A 19,920-nucleotide genomic window follows, 5' to 3' on the forward strand; every position below is an offset into this window, starting at 1 on the left:
GCATACCTGAATCATGTCCACATAGTTGATATAAAGGTGCAAGTACGGGACTTGAGGTCTAGGTATTTTTCCCATGACCACTCTCAGTGTGTGGCCAGCGGTTAATTGCTGGCACGTCAAACAATTACTAATAAAGTATGCTACGTGGGTATTTAGGTCGGGACAAACCAAGATTCTCTGATGCGTGCTGCAATTACCTCTTTCCCTGTGTATGTGGGGTAATGCAATTGCTTTAATGCTGTTTTTAGTAATGCTAGTGACATGACCACCTTACCTGTAATATTTTGCCACCATAGAGCATCGGTAGGGAACATAGAACACCCTCTCTTCACCCAAAGCTCTTTCTCCCCTTTTGTTGCAGCTGCCTGCAGTTGCATTATCTGTGTTTCTGGTAAGTGATTGTATCTATCCTTTAACAACATCTGTCTCATCCCTCCCCTCTCTTTTAGTTTTTCTTATAGATCCCACATTTCTCCAAAATACGATGCACATGTTGCCTGATAGTGTGCAGCCTCATTACCCTTTGAAATTGGGTCTTCCCCATTGGTGTGTGCCTTGGCACTTCACCAATGCTAAGTTCTCTGGGAATGGCATTACTTTTATTAGTTCTCCTAATAGTAGAGTACGCTGCACAGGAGTGCCATCTGATTTTCTGAATCCCCTTCTGAGCCATCTTGCCAATCCTGAATGTACTGAAGAGATGACATATGCAATGTCAGAATAAACTGTCACCCTCTTGCCCACACTCTTTTGTAGTGCCAGTATTAATGCCACTAATTCTGATGCTTGTGCTGAGTAATGAGAAGGTAGTCTGACACTCTCAACTATTTCACTTGTCCAATCTTCCATCAATCTCAGTACAGCAGCTTCAGTTCTTCTTATCCCATCACTTTGATCAATAGTTGAACACCCGTCAATGTGTAGCACCTCTCCCCCCTCAAGCACATCTTCTTTTACTTTTCGCGTTTCTGCGAATAACTCAATGTTTTTGCTGCAGTCGTGGGCCCACTTATCTGGTTCTTTGATATCCGCTATGAATAGCGCTGGGTTTACATTCTTACACCTCACTATCTCCAATTCTGGCCTTAAGAGTATTATCTCATATACTGATGCTCTCTGTGTTGTCTGTGTGCTCTTTGGCTTATGCAGTATTGCAAAGAGGGCATGTTCAATGTAGAGGGTTGTAGTACAACTCATAGTTATTGATGATGCCCTTTCTACTGCGAAGGCTGCAGCAGCCAAATGTTGTTCGCACGGAAAGTGCCCTTTCATTACTGGGTTGAGTCAGCCACTGTAATATACAACTGGGTTTTGGCCCATGCTTGTCTTTTGGGTCAATACTGCTTTCATAACCACACCATCAGAGTGTGAAAATAGGAAAAATTTCTTTTTTATAGTCTATGGTCCCTAATACTGTGGCTGTGGTTATTGCTTCCTTAAATTTGTTGAATGCCTCAGTCATTACTCTAGTCTAACCCAGTTGCTTTGTCCCTTTCTGTGCTTCCTTGAGGGCATTTAAAAACGGACATGTGTAAGTGCTGTAGTTGAAAACCCATGCCCTGCAGTAATTACCCAATCTAAGGAACTGCTGTAATTCTCTCACCATTTTGGGCTGGGGTGTGTTTTGTATTGCTTGTGCTCTTTTTGGGTCGATGTGCCTGCCATCTTTGGATATTATCTGCCGAAAATAAAGTACTTCTTTCTGGCAGTACTGGATTTTGGCCTTGTACATTGTACCCCTTTTCTGCTAGTATTGTGAGCATGCGTACTGAATCATTTCGTCTGTGTCACTGTAGATGAGTATGCCATCCACATATTGTAGAACTGTGCTGTCTATACGGACATTCCCTAAATCCATCTATATTAGTCTGTTAAAGGTAGACAGGGTACTACACAGTACCCTTGGGGCAGCCTAGTATGCTTCCATTTCTGGCTGTGGTACATGAAGCTTGTCAAGTCTTGGGAATCAGGGTTTAATGGTACTGACAAAAGGCATTCTTGAGGTCAATAACAGTAAATCAGGTTGCCTCTGCCGGGATGCCACACTGGATTGTTGCAGTATTTGCTGCCACTGGATACTCTGCTTCTACAATATGGTTAAGTGGCCGTAAATCTTGCTTAAAACGCCAGGGTACGCCTTGCGTACGGGGTACACTGCAGTGTTGCATGGAGATTCTGGGGGTACCAGTATTCCACTTTCTATGAGGGCATTCATTGTTTCATAAATGCCTTCCTCTGCTTCCTTCGTCAAGGGGTATTGTTTCACCCGTGGTAGAATTGCACCTGGCTTCAGTTTTATCTTCACTCCCCCTATGCCTTTTATGCACCCCACATCATAGAGACTTGTGGTCCATAAGCTGTCGGGCACATTGGGCAGATCCGCTGTCCAAAACGGTGGTGGTTCCTATAGTCCCATCGCCATTTTCTGTTCCACCTCTATGTATTTAATGTGCAACCAAAAGCGCACGCTAATTTATAGCATCATTTCTGCCTCACCTCTGTCCTCTGTGAATAGCTCCTCATCAGTGATGTTTGTTAACCTGTATCCTTCTGCAACTGCTATTATTGCTCTCCATGGCATTCCCTGATCATCAATAGCATGTACTGCAACCCAATATTCTCTTGCCACAATCCCTCTGTCAAGTATTACAGTTGTTCCTTCTTTCTCATCTGATGGTGTTTTTGGCCTAAATAGATACTCACATGGTCGCTTCCATACCTTTCCTGCTATCCCTGGTAACCATATTGGAACAACTTAGGTCGGTTGGCTCCCCCTCTGTACCCACTTCCCACAATATGCTTGAACAATCTGTCTCACTGTGAGCATGTGTATTCCTGGTTTGGAGCATATTATCTCTTTGTCTTTAAAGGAAATCATCATGTTTAGTATGCTCATTATATGTTTACAGGTACTTGTCTGGAGTATAGTAGAGGTAGGGATAAGTCGTAATCTCCTACAGATAAGGAGATGTTATCAGTAAAATGAACCACTTCTCGTGCCCCAGAGAATCCTTGAGTGTTCATGGCATCGTCTGACAACGCAAATATCCTTCCCTGATACATGACCTAGTCACCCTAGTGTCAACAAGAAAGGAAAAAGCTTTGTCACCTATCACCACCCTTATATGCGAGGTTCCACCACAGGGTTATGTGTGATCGATAGGATGGGACACAACAAGTTTGCCTGTGGGCTGTCCTATTGTGGGTACAATGATATTCCATTCCCTGTGCAGGGGTTGTTTCCCACTATGGTGACCCCTCACATCCGTCGTATTGGCACTGGGGCCATCGTGTCCATGGGATCTGGGGAGCTGACTTGTATGTGTGTCAGTTGTTGTACTGCCTTTGAGTACTGGGGTGGTGGTGCTGGTATTTGGGGTGCAGTTGATTGGGGTGGCGCTATCGCTGGTGGTGTCTGATGGGGCTATTTTTGTGGGATAGTAATGTTTGTTGCTGTGTGTTCTGCCCCTGCCCCTGTTGTGACATGTCCAGAGGGTAGTAATCGTTTTGCCCTCCATGGAATCCTTGCTCCCTCCATCCTTGTTGTGCCCACCTGTTTCAACATGCATGAGACATGTGTCCTAGCTGGCCACATGTCCAGCACTGGGGTGGCTCTCTAGCTTGCCATGGGAATCCTCCTCCCCCCTCACCTGCTCCTTGTAATATTTGCTGCTGGTAACCCTGGAAGCCCCCTGTGGGTAGGTATGACTGAGGTCCAAACCCCCACCCCTCTGAAATCCTCCCCTTCCATGAAAATGTTGCTGATAACTGCCTCTACACATGTACCCTCCTCCCATGGGTGGTGCATACTCTTGTATGGAGTGGTATTGCTGCTGTTATTGGTGCTGGGGCTGTGTTTGGGAAGTGACTGTCTGTGTATGTGGGCCCGGACTTGTTATCAGCGCTCCTTCTAATTCATACTTTGATCATTTCTTCTGGACCAGCTTTGCTTCGTCTGCCTTCCTCTGTTCCGCTTTTTGGTTAACCTTTTCTTGCCATAACCTGCAATGTTGTACCATGCTTAGCTGTATTTCTGGCCATGCCTTTACTTCCATCCCTACCAGTTTTTTCAAGTTTTTCTGTGCTGGGTCTGGCACTCCCTGTATCAAGATGTGATAAAAGATTGCTATCATTTTGTCCCAAGGCTCTTGAGTTTCGAGGTGCCAAAGCTCTTGAATCTCCTGAATATAGCTGACAGGATCCTTTTTGTCAAACATTTTGCGTGACGTTATTGCCCGTATATCTGACATGTCGGAGTATTGTGTTCGCAGGGCCTGCCATATAGCTGCTCTGCAATTAGTGAATGGAGATCCATTGTGTGCTGTATTTTGAGTAGTTTCCCCGGGGAACCCTGCCCTTTTCCAGATGCCGTCAGCTGTGTCACCCAGTATGGATATCAGCAACCCTTTTACATCACCCACTGCCAGATTGTGTCCCGCAGTAAATTTTTCCATTTCGGAAATCCATTTCCTGCTCCCCCACTCAGTGAAGGTAGTCTACATTTAATGCTCTCCTTGTCTCTGTGTTTCCAGGTAATGTACTGTGGTCTAGTCCCTCCTCTTTCCAATAATGGCATTTGTGAATATGCAGCCCTTTCTTCAGTTGTGCATTTGTACTGTCATATCTGGATGGGTCCTTTCATGTCCTCCCCCTCTGTGCATATGTCCCCTTGCTCCAGGGCGTGCATGGTTGTAAGTTCTGCATGTGTCGGTTGTGGTGTAGTGTCTTGTACCCCTGATGGCTGCCCCCTGGAGCAGGAGTGTCCTTGTGACATTGTGATCATTGTCCCATCCCTTCTGCGCCCTGGGAGGCCCATCAATCTTTAGTTAGGTGGTGTCTGTGACACTACCCCTACTGCTTCATCTCATGTTAGTTGGTCAGTGCTTTGCCCTCCACCCCTCTGTTCCTGTAACCTGCACTCCCATGATGTTCCTTCACCTATCTGTGTTAGACAGAGTTTGCTTGGCCCCTCCCTTCCCTCATCGCCGCTGTCTGTGTCATGATCGGATTCTTCGTCCATGTCACTACAAAACCCATTTGAAAAGTTTAGCCTACCTGTTAGTAGTTTGGGATTGTTCGATGCAGTGAGTAGTTTGGGATTGTTCGATGCAGTGAAGTCGATGTCCGGCAGTTTGCAGGTGTTCTCCTCTTCCCACACCCCTAGGTGTGCTGCACCTTGTCCCACTGACCTTCCCTTTTATACACCTGCACTTTCCTTTTCTCATTGTCTCTCCTCATCTCGTCTCTTCCTTTCCAATTCCATCTTAACTTGGTCACTTACCCGTTCCAATACCCTTGCTTCTTCATTTTCCCAATATTGCACCCTCTGCAGCCTTTCCAATCTTAATTGTTTCAGCCGTTTTTCCTCATACCTACGTGACTCCTGCAATTATATTTACTCCATCATCCCATTTCCACTTCCTTCTCCTCCTCTAAAATCTTCTCTATCTCTTCTTGCTTTTTTGCCATTTCTTCCCTGTGTCTTTCCTCCCTTGTGCTCTACACAATGTCAGGTGGCAAGCTTGGACTGTCCCCTAAAATTGTTACTCTGAATTAGTTACAGTGAGCAGACCCTGTGATTGGCCAGTGACCCTGGGGTGTGATTGGTCCAGGTTCTGTCCTCCAGGCCTGGGACAAACTCTGTTCCCAGCCCGCAAGACAGCTGTGAATGGTGCATGTGCAATTATGTGTCTGCTGGGTGTAATTTTGTATCAGTGACATAACAGTGTGTAGACCATTGTCCGTGAGCGGACTCCATTCCCAGTGCAGAACTGTAGCTTGGATGTAACAATATTGTTGCAACCAACGTCTGAGCCGTGAGACGGTGTGCTCTTTCCAGCTACCAATCTTGGCACCTCATCAGCTCGGCCAGATCACGTGTTTGGAAAGACCATGTTTGTGAGCTATGGAGCTCTGAATTATCCTGTATTTTGCTGAAAGCGGGCCTCTCCTGCAGCCTGTGTTACTTGGGTTCAGAGTGTGGAATGTCACTTGCAATACTGCGACCTTGGCAGCGGCTTCCTCTCTTGCTGCAGTGATTCTGCTTACGCGGCAGTCTGTGGGGATTGAGGCTTTCTGAGACCATTGGGCCTACTACATTTCTCAAGCCATAGTCTGGCTCCTGTTGTATGTGTCTTCTATGGTGTCCATAGGTTTATGGTATTTGCATTGAATTCCTTGCATCTAAATGCATTTGCATCACATTTTTTCCATCTAAACAATTTGTATCTAATGCATTTTTTTTTCTTTTTTTTCGAGGGAGGACAACCCCCTGTTTTTTACCCTTTAAAATCCTCCTGAACAAAAATTAACCCCTTACCCCCCAAAAACATGCATTCAATGCACATTTTTTAGATGGAAACAATTTGATGGAATGGCATTAGATTGAATGGCATTAAATGCAATGACCAGATACCGTGTCCATATGTTAGTGTCATGGCTGTCAAGTCCCACGAGTGTTCCTGTCATACCATAGAGTTATTTACAAGTAACCATCTGCAAGCATTTACACAAGCTCTTCTTGCTTCCTGCGCTTCTTTGTCGCTGTAGTGAGCCTAATGACAAACTAATAAATGTGCAGACAGCATGTATATGTCACTGTCCTCTGACTAATAGAACTGTATACAAGTATTCTTTGCATAGTTGGGTGTGTGACTGTCCCAAAATGTGCAGACAGCATGTGTGCTTCCTGTCTAACGCAGCTATGTCGTTGCAATGTCTCTGATGACTGGTGACATGGCGTCTCAGTACATTAGTCAATGCTGTCCATGCAGCTCTCTCCAGCTCCGTCTTTGTTGTCTTCAACCACCCTGGGTAGAGGTCGTACTGCTGCAGGGTTGTAGGGTCTGCTGAGAGGGTATCGTTTGGGGTAGATGTTCATCATGGGAGCAGTGGGAAACAAAGCTTGTTTGTATGCCCAGTGGCCATATTGCTTTTGTAGCTTCTTTCTGTTTGAGGGTCTTCCGGGACGGAAGGCTTATTCTGACCTTCCCTCTCCAATCCAATTTCTGTTGAGAGACATGGAACACGGTGTATTCTGGCCAAGAAGAGGATAGTTGCAGATAGTAGGCAGCTTCACCCCTAGTCCCTAACACCAAAGAGGGGCCGAAATATCAAGGTAACTGTTTTGAAGGGACTAAATGGCAGGGCAGAAGACGGGAGGCCAGCCACACCATATCCCCTATGCTGATCTTGGGTGCTGGGTTCCTGTGTTTGATCCGATTCTGGGATGCCTGCAAGACAATTCGCACCTTCTGGTGATCTTGTTGAATTGTGTGTATTAGACCATTGACGTCATGGAACTGTGAAACGGTAGGAACAATGGTAGGGAAGCAGGTAGAATGGAAGCCGTAGGTGCTATTTAACGGACCAGGTTTGAGTGATGTATGTGAAGAGTTATTGTATGCAAATCCTGCTAGAGGAAGGAGATCTGACCTGTTGTCCTGTGCTGCAGAGATGTAACATCGGAGGTAGCTTTGCAGGGTCTGGTTGAGTCTCTCTGACCATTAGATTGCAGATGAAACCCTGAGCTAAGGGCTTGTTTGATGTTGAGGATGGTACAGACCTGCTTCCAGTAGCAGGAAGTGTACTGGGACCCTCTGTCGGATATAATAGTTTCTGGAAGTCCATGTTGTGAAAAAATGTGTGCAATGAAAACACGCACCATCTGTGCTGCGAAGGAATTCCGGGTGATTGGATGAAGCGAGCCCGCTTTGAAAAGGAATCGATAGTCATTGTTACTGTGGTATAGCCTTGTGAAGGAGGCAGGTCTACAATGAAGTATGTGAAATTATTTGACACGGCTTGATGGGTAAAGGCATCTGTTAGGGTGAATGCTTGGATGGCTGCTTGGATGACTTTGCTCACTGTGTATCATTATAAAGTTATCAATTACCAAGTTGTTTATTATTACTATGCTGTTCATTGTTTCCAGATTTGTTATTATGGTTACTGTTATCAGGTGTTTAAATCATAAGGTTCAGATGTGGAATGTATAATTACAACTGCAGGGATTCCACGAGAGGTAGTTGGTGGCTGCTTCCCTGGCTGGGAGTTGTATGCTTTCCTCTCTCGTAATAAACTGGATTTGTACAGTTCTCCTGTGTCCTGGCTGGTTTGTACCCACATAAGATTGGCGCCGAGGATCCGGGCCAGCCAGAGAGACAACCCCCGGTGACCCATGCAAAGGGTTGATTGTGGATTGGACCTGGAAGGAGGGAAGGAGGCCGAAAGCCCAGCAGCTTGTATCGGAGTGAGGACCATTACTGCTTGTTTTGGAGTGATGAACTGGAGCTTAACCACAGATCAAGATTCCTTAGGATTGAAAGTATATCCCAGAGTGTTTCCAGTAATGCACAGACCCGCTCTTTCAGGGGGTCCCCTATCATGTGCCTGTGAAAAGTGACTTGCAGGTACAGTTGACAGTGCCGGTGTGTGAGAAAGCTTAGTCATGGATGCAGATCGATGGGAATTCAGCCTAATCTCCCACTCATAAAATTGGACTTGGTTTGAGCGCTGTGCAAGTTTTCTTACTTTTAAATTTGGTGGCGGTGGGTTGCCAAGGTGACTAGTTCATCTGCGAATGGAGGAGGCTTTGATGTCAGTATTCGCGAGGTGCTGCATTGCCTGCGTTGCCCGTCTGGTGACATGAGAATAATTTTGATGCCTGCTCACAACAAGCATCTGTGTTGCCCTGGATACCCGACGTGCATTAGAGAAGCGCACTTTACGATGTGGAAATACGTGCATGGAGGTGGCCATTTTGAAAAATCCATTGTGACGTATGCACACAGCAAGCGTCAGAGTTGTCCAGGATACCCGACATACATTAGAGAAAGGCACTTGACGACGTGGGCATACGTGTATGGAGGCGGCCATCTTGGTTTTCATTATTTTGTCAATTCACTGTTCAATCGCGTCTGTCGGGCTGGATTGTGCTTGTTGACAGACCGATCATGAAGCATTTAAGGCAAGCCTACAGTAGAGCATGGGTGCACTTGGGTTTTACTCCCAGCACGTTGGTACTTTTCACATATAGGTACACACATACTTTCAGTTTTTCTGTGCTTTCTGAATAACTGTGTGGTGACAGTCACAGGCATGGCAAACATGCCAGCTCCTGTATTTTTCCTTCCCAATCCTGGGAACCTATAGTGTGGTGGAATGACTGGAGGGAGGGATTCAACAAGTATGCTTTGGCAATGTTTGGGGTAAATTACTCAAACGAACGCAAAGAAGCTCTTTTGTTTCATTGTTTGGGTCCTGCCGGACAAGAGGTCTTGCAAAGGTTGCTAGAAATGGAAAACTTAGCTGATGCAGGACCTTGTGAATGAACCATAGCCAAATTAGACAATCACTATCGAGTTGAGGAAAACATTATCTTGGAAAGGTACATGTTTGCCATTAGAGAACAGAAGAGTGGAGAAAGTATAGAGGAGTTCATCACAGCGCTCAGGGGTCTGGCGGTGAAGTGCAGATTTGATCATTGCCAGGATGAACACTTGATGGACCAGTTGATGATCAAGTGTTCTAATGATAATATTAGAAAGGAGTTGTGGAAAGAAAAGGAAGATGCCATTGAGGCTATAAAAAATATGACAGATCCTAGCTGCACGGGTGATGTGCTTTCATTTTTGGGCCTAGTGGAATTCTATCGAAAGTTCATTAAGAGACTTTCAGACAAAAGCAGGAACTTGAGAACGCTCACCCACAATTCTTTCAATTTGTGAGGATTACCATTGAATCTCCCTCCCGGGAGTGGGCGCAGAAGTAATTCTGAGCTCTGAGGTGAGCGAACCATCTGCTGTCTGATTCTCATTTAAAGGTTTGAACCTCAGCCGTCAAGGATTGAAATTCGGCAACTAACTTATGCATCTGATCCATGCCGGCAGAAGAAAAGGTGTTGCTAACTGTGATGCTTCTTTAAGTATTGGTATGGGACACAAAAGTACATGCACCAATCTCACTAACCTGGATCAGAGGAGGCAGTAAGAAGTAATGAGAATCCTCCTGGTTACCCTACTCTCTCTTAGTGAGAATGTACCAGCAGAGTGTTGGGCTTCCATGGAAACCCTCTGGGGAAGAAAACCCTTGGATGTTTCTTGAGACTTGATCTGCCAGCGGACTGATGAGAAGGAGATGACTAGAGCACAGGAAGCCAGAGAGTTGTTCTGCAGGATACACAAAGAATGGGTGAGTAGACTACCAGAAGTGAATTGTGATCAGGAGCAGTTAAAGGCACAGTGTTACCTTTACAAAGTAGTGTGGCAGTTTGGACTGGAGAACGGTGTATAAGCGTGGGAGACGTCACTGTCAGAGACCTGATGGTTTGCAGTTTCAGGAGAGCCTGAATGTAAGTAAGCTATAAGAGACTGACTGGATCTATAACACTAGAAAGGACATGGGGTGACACCTACTCGCTGTGTCAATAGGGAATGCGGTATGCGTTCCAGGAGAGCTCGCTGTAACTGTAGTGAGCGCGGTATGCGCAATGGTTGTGGACGTGCACTGTAGGAACCAACGGCAGCCCTCAGTTTCTGGGAAGCCGGGCGGAAGAACGTAGGTTTGGAAAGGACTGCGGTTTGTGAGTGTGACTGAATGAGGTGTGCACGCTTAGAAGAAAAAAGAGGAGACTGATTAGCAAGGACCTAACAAGGTAAGGGGAATTGGATAGAGGGAAACCATGCTCATACCAGAGTGGGCGTAACCAGGGAACTCTGAGAACTTGAGAACAGCAGGGGCGCGGGCATGGAGCAAGATCCAGGGATCTGAAAGGAATACAAGGAAGGTAAGATACAGAGACTAAGCAGTTCTAAGCGTAATCACAAAGCACTGACTGTAAGGAGTAGCAACGCGACGCTGCTCTGTTCGCCGGTCCTGATATCCTTTGTCTGCTCTAGGGGGTGGAGTAATTTGCAGGAGAGCGCAGATAACGAGTAGAACGCTGCAGCTGCTGCGGGGCACCATCTTGGGGGAATGTACGAATGCAGACCTCTACTTGTTCTTTTCCTCTTTCTAGTGGCTTCCTAAGTGTCGCTTCTAGGTATTTACCTACATGAGGGAGAGGAACCCATCCATGTGACTTGTGTTCCATCTAGGAAGGGTCAAATAAGGAAAGACTGTGAGTGTCCAACATACTATGTGAGGTCTTTGATGCTTCATTTACAGGGGGAGCATGTCCCTTACCCTTGAAAGTCCGAAGTCAAAACCAGGTCAGAGGAATCAGATTCACCATCCACTTCACTTCCAGAGAAAGAAGAAAAAGTCACCTCATGTTTCCTTGTGGGGTCGCAGGCACCTCCTTCTTCTTAGGCATAACAACCCTGATTTTCTTGTGAGCCACCTTTTTTCTAGTGTGGCAAACACACAACATTTTCCTCTTAGCACCACCAGATGACTTAGCCTCCCCCCACTCTTTCATTCAAAAGTGCTGCCACATTTATTTCTCAAGTCCGGAATACTCTGCAGACCAAAACTGCTCCTCAGTATCAGGAGCCACCACAGGGTGTGGTATAACCCTCTTCCTCTTTTCTGTGTGAAGTAGAAGTCTTGGATAAGGTGGATCAGTGGACTGGACAGCCCCTAGCTGTTACTTATTTAAATCCTCCATTTGGGATTGGGCCAATATTGAAGATAATGGCCCTCTGGAGAACTGGAATCCTATCTTGTGTCTTCCATTATAAATGGAACAGAGTATCTCAGAAGCACAAAATGTACTCTGCCACACATCTGACGGGCTTGCACAAATGCAGCAAGCTCTGCGGACCATGATCGTAGCCGTAGAAATGGGATTGCCCTATACGCGCACATGCCCAATAGCAGGAAGGGAATGGACAGGAGAGGCCGCTCCGGAGCCAACAGTCTCAGCGTGCCTTGCCATATGGCCAACCCGGTTGGCAGGAGGAACCCAGAGGCGGATTGAACACTCGCCTGGCAGACAAATGGCGAGTGGACCCCTGTGCCCTGCCCCACCCCTTCCCAGTCTCCTAGAGATATGGGAGACCCAGCTCCAGCTCCTACTCCACCTTTCCATTTCTTTAATTTGTGAGCCAGTGGAGACAGGGTCAGACTGGGCCATAAAATGATCTCGGGCATCAGGGGTGTTGCTAGGTTTGTAAAAGATCTGGGGCTATGCTAATGTCGACCCTGACAGGACTCTGGGCTAGTTAGCCTTTTGGCTTTAGCCCCTGAGCTTCTATCCAGGGCTACAACCAACAGGTCAGGGCTTTAGTCCACACAGATCCCCTAGCAATGCCTCTGTCGGGCACCAATGGAAAAGTGGCCCCAATAGCAAATGGATAATCATTCCTTTTGTGATACTGTTTGAATAGTACCCAAGGGGGAGTTTCTGATAAAATGTGATGCAAATTGTGCATTTTAACGAATATTTATTCAGCAGCATTAGTCAAAACTGCTAGCCGCCTAGTGAAGTAATTCATCAAACTGATCCACATTGGGCAAAAAGTAGTCCACTTTCACCCAAGAAACTGCCCCACATCAGCATTTTGTGTTTTTGGTTCAGCCATGGGCCTATTGTTCTATAGGCCAGTCGGCGCCCGAGTGGAGAGCAGGTGCGACGGATGTCCCTCCCATAAGGAAGAAGCAGCCGCCATGGCCACTGGACCTATATTTAGCAGAATGCTGGTGGTCATGGTCTGCACTCTGTACATTTTCCTGAAGGTGCGTGCATGCTGAAGGCCCGGGAGACACTGCAAAGAAGAGAGAAGTTTGTTTATGCAGCATCAGATCTCACAGCAGCCTGGAAAACCAAGTTTAACCCCTGTCTCTCCCTTCCTGCCTGCCTGCATTGCACGCTACACCAATCCATGCTGCTGTGACCTGGGCCTTTGGGGTTTAACGGTCCAGCCACAAGCCCATCCCTTGGGGCCTGTCCTGATTTAATGTCATTTCTTCTCCTTTCAAGCCCTCACTGCACCATTCCCCCTCCCCTTCTGGTTCACTGGGGCTGGGTCGATTATCTCATTCCCCTGGGGCCCTTTCCCCTTTTCTAGGCCTTTGTGTACCACTCGGTGGCCCTGCCAACCCCCTGTTCCCGACCTTGATATTTACTTTGGTTGGGCCCACAACTTCAGTCCCCTGGGGCCATGCTCAGATTTTTATGTTCAAATTGCACCCCTCCACTATCCGTTCCCGGGACATGGGGGCTTTCATTCCCAGAATTTGGGCCCCACGCTGTAAACCATCCAGCCCTGCCCCTCCACCACATAGGTGGAGTCACTTGACAAAATAATGTTTGCAGCCCACTTTAGGCCCGATGGCAATGGCACATCAGAAGCAGTTTGTGGGGCACACAATGAGCATCATACAAACATACCTTTTATGGTATCATTTGTGGCAAAAGGCATTGCGCTTATACACAGCACAGTGAAATAACAAATTAGGACTTTTAGAAATACGAGGCACTGACTGTTAGATTTTTCTTTGTGACCTGCCTTGGTTTTTGAAGGCCCTGTACAACAAAAGACATGCAGAAACCCTAATTCCTATGGTATGGCTTGACATGAGAAACATCACAGAAAATAACATTACAAAAAGTGAAAAGTGACATTGATCTTCAGTACTCTATGGCATCATTGGAATTAAAATGAAGAGGTTTTAATATGTAAGCCAAGGGGAGTTTGTTATGCACTATATGAACCAATAATATATTTTTTAATATGTAACAAGGTATCTCAGTGGGTTGAGCGCTCGCTTCTGTGATGTGTGTGTGATCTGCAGGTCAAATTCTCTAATACTGGTAAGTCAAACACAGCCTTTCATCCTTCCGAGGTCAATAAATCAGTGCCAACTTCGGTTGGGTGATAATTGTATGTGAATCTGTTTTATGTAGTGGTTTGGGGAAAGTGCTATTTAAATAACAAATAATTATCATTACGTAGAGTTTAGTGACTCTTGAGAGAAGATTTTATTTCATAGGAAAAGTTGCAAACTGAATTGCTTTTATGGGCTCCCAATGTTGGTAGATCAGGCACGATGAGTTTGCATGATTTGCCCAGGATTACACACTTTGTTTAATTAGCGAAACCAGATTGTGTCCCACCCTGCGATGTAAGAGCTTGACCACATATCTTCCCAGGTATACATCGTATCAGTATTTGCTAAGGTTTAATAATCAAAAGTTAAATAATTATTTGTCTAGCAATGTCTTGAAAAGTACGTAAATCACAGAATAAATTTGCCTGACAATGTATGTACATTATGGAAATGGGTCAAGCAAAAAGAATCTGATATGTTTATTTTGCCCGTCCTGTATGCAAGGTTTTCGCGTGTTGTGCATTATGTGAATGGACAGTATGTTATTAATATGTAACAAGGTAGCTAAGTGGGTTAAGCACTCACTTCTGCACTGTGTGTGTGATCTGCAGGTCGAAGAATCTAATACTGGCAAGCCAATTCTGTCTTTTATCCTTCCAAGGTTGATAAATCAGTACCAACTTTTGCTGGGTGATAATGGTATGTGAATATGTTCTTTGTGTAGTAGTTTGGCAAAAGCAGTATTTAAATAACCAATAATTATAATTACTAGAGTTTAGTGACTCTTGAGAGTAGATTTTATTTCATAGCAAAAATTGCAAACTGATTGGGTTTTATGGGCTTCTGTAACGCTCACCTGACTCCCACGGAGGCGCTGGCCTGGTTTGGATTGCTGTGGCCTCTTCTAGGGTGATGCACAGGACTCGGAAGATGGAATGGACCGGACCCCCAAATCTGGCTTGTCTGGCTCGTAGAAATATCCTTCTGTGTGTGAAAAGGGAGTATTAACAATCTGCGGAATAATGCGTAGGCCTTCCACTCCCCTTCTCACCCTCCACGAAACCCTTCTGCGATTCCCCGTGAAGTCTCACCTTAGGGTCTGAAAGGACGAGCTCTCCATCCTGCTTTTGATGCAGGGGCGTGTTGTTATCCAGTTACTTCACTGGATCTCGGATTGGTGAGAGTTCAAGTTCGCTTGACTTTTCCGGTAAGGTATCGTAAGAATTCTGTTGCAAGTTCAAGCTTTAAATAACCATTGTCTGTTTTCTCTATTTCAGGTGCTGAATGAAGATTCCGAGTTAGGGAATGGAACCGACGAAGGAAACTTCTGGTGAGTTTTTGGTGAGTGGTTCCTCTAGTGTTCTTGCATTAATGCACTAATGCTTGTGTCTTTTCCCCTTAGGGGCCGGGGTTCGGAAATGCCGAAGATACGGCGCCGACCCGAAGTGAAGAGGGATTGACCCAACAGGTAAGTCTTATGGTGGAAATTAAGCCTTTCTTATTCTCTTCCCTAGCTCACCTTTGTTCTTGTCTTTTTCTCCTTTAGGTGCTGAAATGCGGCGGAAGATCCAGATGGTCGCTGATGGGCAAGAAGGCGTCTAGTAAAGGTGAGTGGAATGCCTGCCTGCAGCGAGCTATGCGATGTGCTTTTAAAAATGACTGTCTTCCCTTTAGGATCGTCGGCGAGATGACTCTGGAATGCGGATTAAGCAGGTAATGTCTCCTCTTTCTCCTGTTCTCCTCTCTTCTCCATTTACAGGTGTTCCAGGATGCTGTCAGGCGTGGCTGGAGTCCGGATGCAGGAGCAGACACAGTGAGCGTCCAGCTGCTAGGTGCAGAACAACGCGAAGCGTGAGTTGCTGCTTGGGCGTGGCTTAAATAGCCCTCAAAGTAGTTCCAGGTATGTATTCTTCCTCTAAGGTATGTATTCTTCCTCCGGCCACACCCGTGTGGTAAAGTAGTCCCATAGGTAAAATAGTTCCATTCAGGCCTCTAGGTGGCCTGGATGTTGCAGCACGGTCTGCATCAGGTAAGTTCACACCAAGCAGTTCTTAAAACAAAGTCATCCTTTATGAGCCTGGCGCCTATGGTGCCTGGACTGTTGTCCAACATGAGCCTGGCGCCGAAGGCGCCAGGACTGAGTCCAAAGGGCCCCTACCTGGGGCCGCTGGGACTGCCCTCGGGAACATGATGTCTGCCTCTGGGGTTGCTGGGCCCGGTCTGGCTCCTTGGGGGTAGGCATCATGACAGCTTCCAATGTTGGTAACTCTTTCATCATTTGGCAGGGATTACACACTTTAAGTAGAGAAACCAGTATGTTGTCTCAGGCGGAGATGTAAGAACTTCACCATATATCTTCCCAGGTATAATTCATATCAGTATTTGCCAAGGCTTGGGAGTCAAAAGGGTAAACAATTATTTTCTAGCAATGCCTTGAAAAGTACATAAATCACATAATACAGTATTCTGACTGTACACATTTTTATAGGAACAGGTCAAGCAAAAGAATGTGATATGCATTTTTTTTCCCATCATGGATGCCAGGGTTTCCTATGTAAACCAAAAGAATGTTGTGGTGTGCAATATATGAATGGGCACTTTATTATCAATATGTAACAACTCTATAGTTTGGGTGCACTCCTTTAATTACACCTGTGATGTTGAATGATATTTGACGTGTGTGAGGTAAGGACACTTGGGCCATGCATAAAATGGATCTGCATGCTGTAGGAATTATCCTATGATGTCACTTCCTGTGACGTCTTCTCATTGCTCATGTTCATAAGGCACCCATTTTTCTTTGTTTTTCTTTTTAAGACTTGCCCTGCCACGCATCCATGTATGTCAGCCATCAAACATTGGATCCAACTAACCTTCTTAGAGCCATTGTTCTAGTAAAGTGTATGGTCTTGATAAGCTGCTAGTGCCCTTAGCCTTCTAAAAAAGTTAATTTCCAACATAGTTTCAGGCTTGATCATCCAATGTTACTATTGATGGCAAAGCCTGCTGAGAAGGCCCAGCTGTTTCCTGGGCCTTCCACACCCTGAAACAGAGGTAAATATAATAAAAACAACTTTAAACTTTTGTCCCGAAGGTTCATCATTGTGCACTTGTGACCTCAATTAACTCCACACACCCTAAGCTCCACCTCCATGACCTGCCCACCTAGGGCCCTTTACCAGGTGCTGCCCACTGGGTTCTTTGCCTTAAATCTGACACTGGAGGACCCCCCATCTCCCACCAGACCATGATGCGGCACAGCCTCCGTGAAGGAGAAAAGGGCTGCATCACCTGCCGTGGTCCTCACTACTGGCACAAAGCGGCTGGGGCCCAAACGAGCGCCACCACATGAGGGAAACAGGGCGTGGCCACACCACCACACCGGAGCAGCGTACAACAGGAGGCGAGTCGGCAGCTGTAGCCCCTTGAACTGTTGGCACAGCGGCACAGAGAGCCCATCGGCTCTGAAATAGGTACGCCGTAGTGAATTACAAGCAACAGTATATTAAACATCCCAATATGAGATTATCACTAGTAGCACATCAACTTAAGTGGCTGGCAGCAGCAAAGAAGAGGACGTTCCTTATAGACTGCTAATGTGGAGCAGATGCACCTGGGCCACGTTACAGGGTGATTTACTTGTGTTTTTTCTTGTTATTCATTCATTTATATTATTTGCTGCTGGCAAGACAGTAAAGAAGTTAAATGCAAAATCGCAGCATCTGTGTCTTTACCTAAAATTCAAAGTGTCCTCCGTGTTGTTCAAGCCACGGAAGTGTTGGGAGCTCCTGCACTCATAAGGAAGATCAAATGGGGAGAGATGAATAACTCAGCCCCCATTTAACAGTGTCTCCCGCCGCCCTCTAAACATGAGCTAACTCTTCCATGAACTGCTGTGTTTATTTGACGCAGCCCGCACATTTCTCTTAATCTGGCATGATTCAATAATAAATCATACTTGCCAACATTCTGTGACCAAAAAGATGTAGGATTTTTCACGTTTCAAAAATAATTATTCCCATAACAATGACATCACAGAAAAATACAAAACATACATTGTTGGCACCATTGAAGCATTCTAAAATTCACAACGCATCAAACAGCACAACATGGAAAGATGTTCAAATGTTAAAAATGTACAATTCTGAATGGTAGCAGCAGCTATAGTTATGGCAAGTTGAACACTGAATGACTGATACCCCCCCCTCAGTCTGATAGGCAGAGGCTGTGTGATGGTGTTATACTCTGCCACTTGCCTTCACTGGTGGTTCACCGAAGGGTGGTCCAGGCAAAAGTGCAGGACAGAGTCAAGTAGCTGTCAGGTCAGTGGATTGGTCTGAGTGCAGTCAAAGTAATCACCTACCAGTCCACTGTACAGACGGACTATGTATTGCGTGCTTTGTCCTGGAGCCTGCCTTAGGGTCACATAAATGACTGGCCACTGTAAAAAGCAGTAGGATCTGTCACTGAAATCTGTAGGTGGCAGGACTGCTTAAAAAGCAGTAGCCTACTGCCTAAATCTGTAGGGTTGGCAAGTATGATAAATCATTAAATAAGGCTGTCACAGGCAGCCACCACTAATGGCCACCATTTTAACTGTGCTTAGTGGCATTCTCTCGATTTAAGAGCCCTCCTCTTAGTGCACTCCTGGCACACCTTCATCAGATACATGAGGCAACCATTGACACTGGCACATCCGGTGCTTCCTGCGCACTTCCTCTACATTCAAAACATGCAGTACTTCCAGCATTTCTTGTACTTTAGGTATTCAATGAGGGTATTGCTTTAGAAACACTGCCTCACAGTGGATAAATACGGCGCTGCTGACGCCCTGAGAGATGACTTTCCTTCTGCGTAAATTGAGCAATCAGGCTCTCTTGCACAGGATTTGGTCCCACCTCCTTTCCTTCCATTACACTCACTATCTTTACCAAATACACCACCCTACATAGCGAAAATACAATACATTCTAGCTCCATGTGAAATTAACCATTGAAATACATTCAAATGATGTACATTTGATATGCCACGACCTCAAAACATGCACCCACAATCCCAAACGTTACCAAATGATTTTCCAAAGACAGACCTACAATGATAACTTTTATTAAATGACCTCAAAAAATAGACATACAAACACATGTGGTATTAAAGTTTCTCAACACATGCACCCATAGTAACATAACAGGGACACAACAACATATACCATATAGTAACGTCTTTGTAAGATACTTCACACCAAACAACAATTAACATGCTAACAACAAACACACTTACAAAGTGTACTTATCCTATAAACATATTCACACATTAATTACAATCCAAACCAAGAGTGTGGGATATGATTTCATCAATGTTGGTTTTATTTGTTACGTTAATGGTCTAATTATATGCGTAACCTTGCATTGGTATTCCCAATGTTCACAGACTTCAAAATGTTATAGATAGCAATAGTACATTTAAGACAAATTCTTTCCACACCACTGTGTATACATATTACAGGATGACAATAGTGACCCTACAATTCTGGTAAAGTTTCACTGCCAAGAGGAATAGAACTTTTTCAATGGCTTTTCATTTTTGCACCGTTCGATGAATCTTCAAGGAAGCACTGAAAATGTCACATTTATATGTTAAATAAACTGCCCTAACGAGTGCCTCGCTCATTATAACGGTTTATAGAAAAGCCACTCTCGACATGGGGAGTTCCTTCCCTCCCCACTCATGTAGTTACGCAACAAACTGTTTAACAGATTCTTTTTTTTTCACCCTTTCTCAAACACATATCATGCCCCTTGGATCCCTCTCCCCTGAGCTAACAAGGAGCCAAGAATATGGCCTGTGTACAGGAAATATATTGGTACTAATTTAAATTAAAAATAATAAAAATTAGCACGAAAATTTCAAAAACCACTATATCCATGGAACAACACAATCAACTTCTCTCAGCATAAATACATCACAAAAGTGAGTTCAAAAGAACACAATCACCATTCTTCACTTTCTGCAAATGTCACTTCACGATAACAAAGGCACTTATGTAATGTTGTGCGATTTTGATTTTCCTGCAGTCTTAAAAGGGAAGTAGTAGGATTACAAAATAGGTAAAAATAAATATTGCAATTATAATTTCGCCCACACTTTTGG

This window comes from Ambystoma mexicanum, chromosome 3p, assembly GCF_040938575.1.
Source record: "Ambystoma mexicanum isolate Mex_15411 chromosome 3p, UKY_AmexF1_1, whole genome shotgun sequence".
Classification (NCBI taxonomy): Eukaryota; Metazoa; Chordata; class Amphibia; order Caudata; family Ambystomatidae; genus Ambystoma; species Ambystoma mexicanum.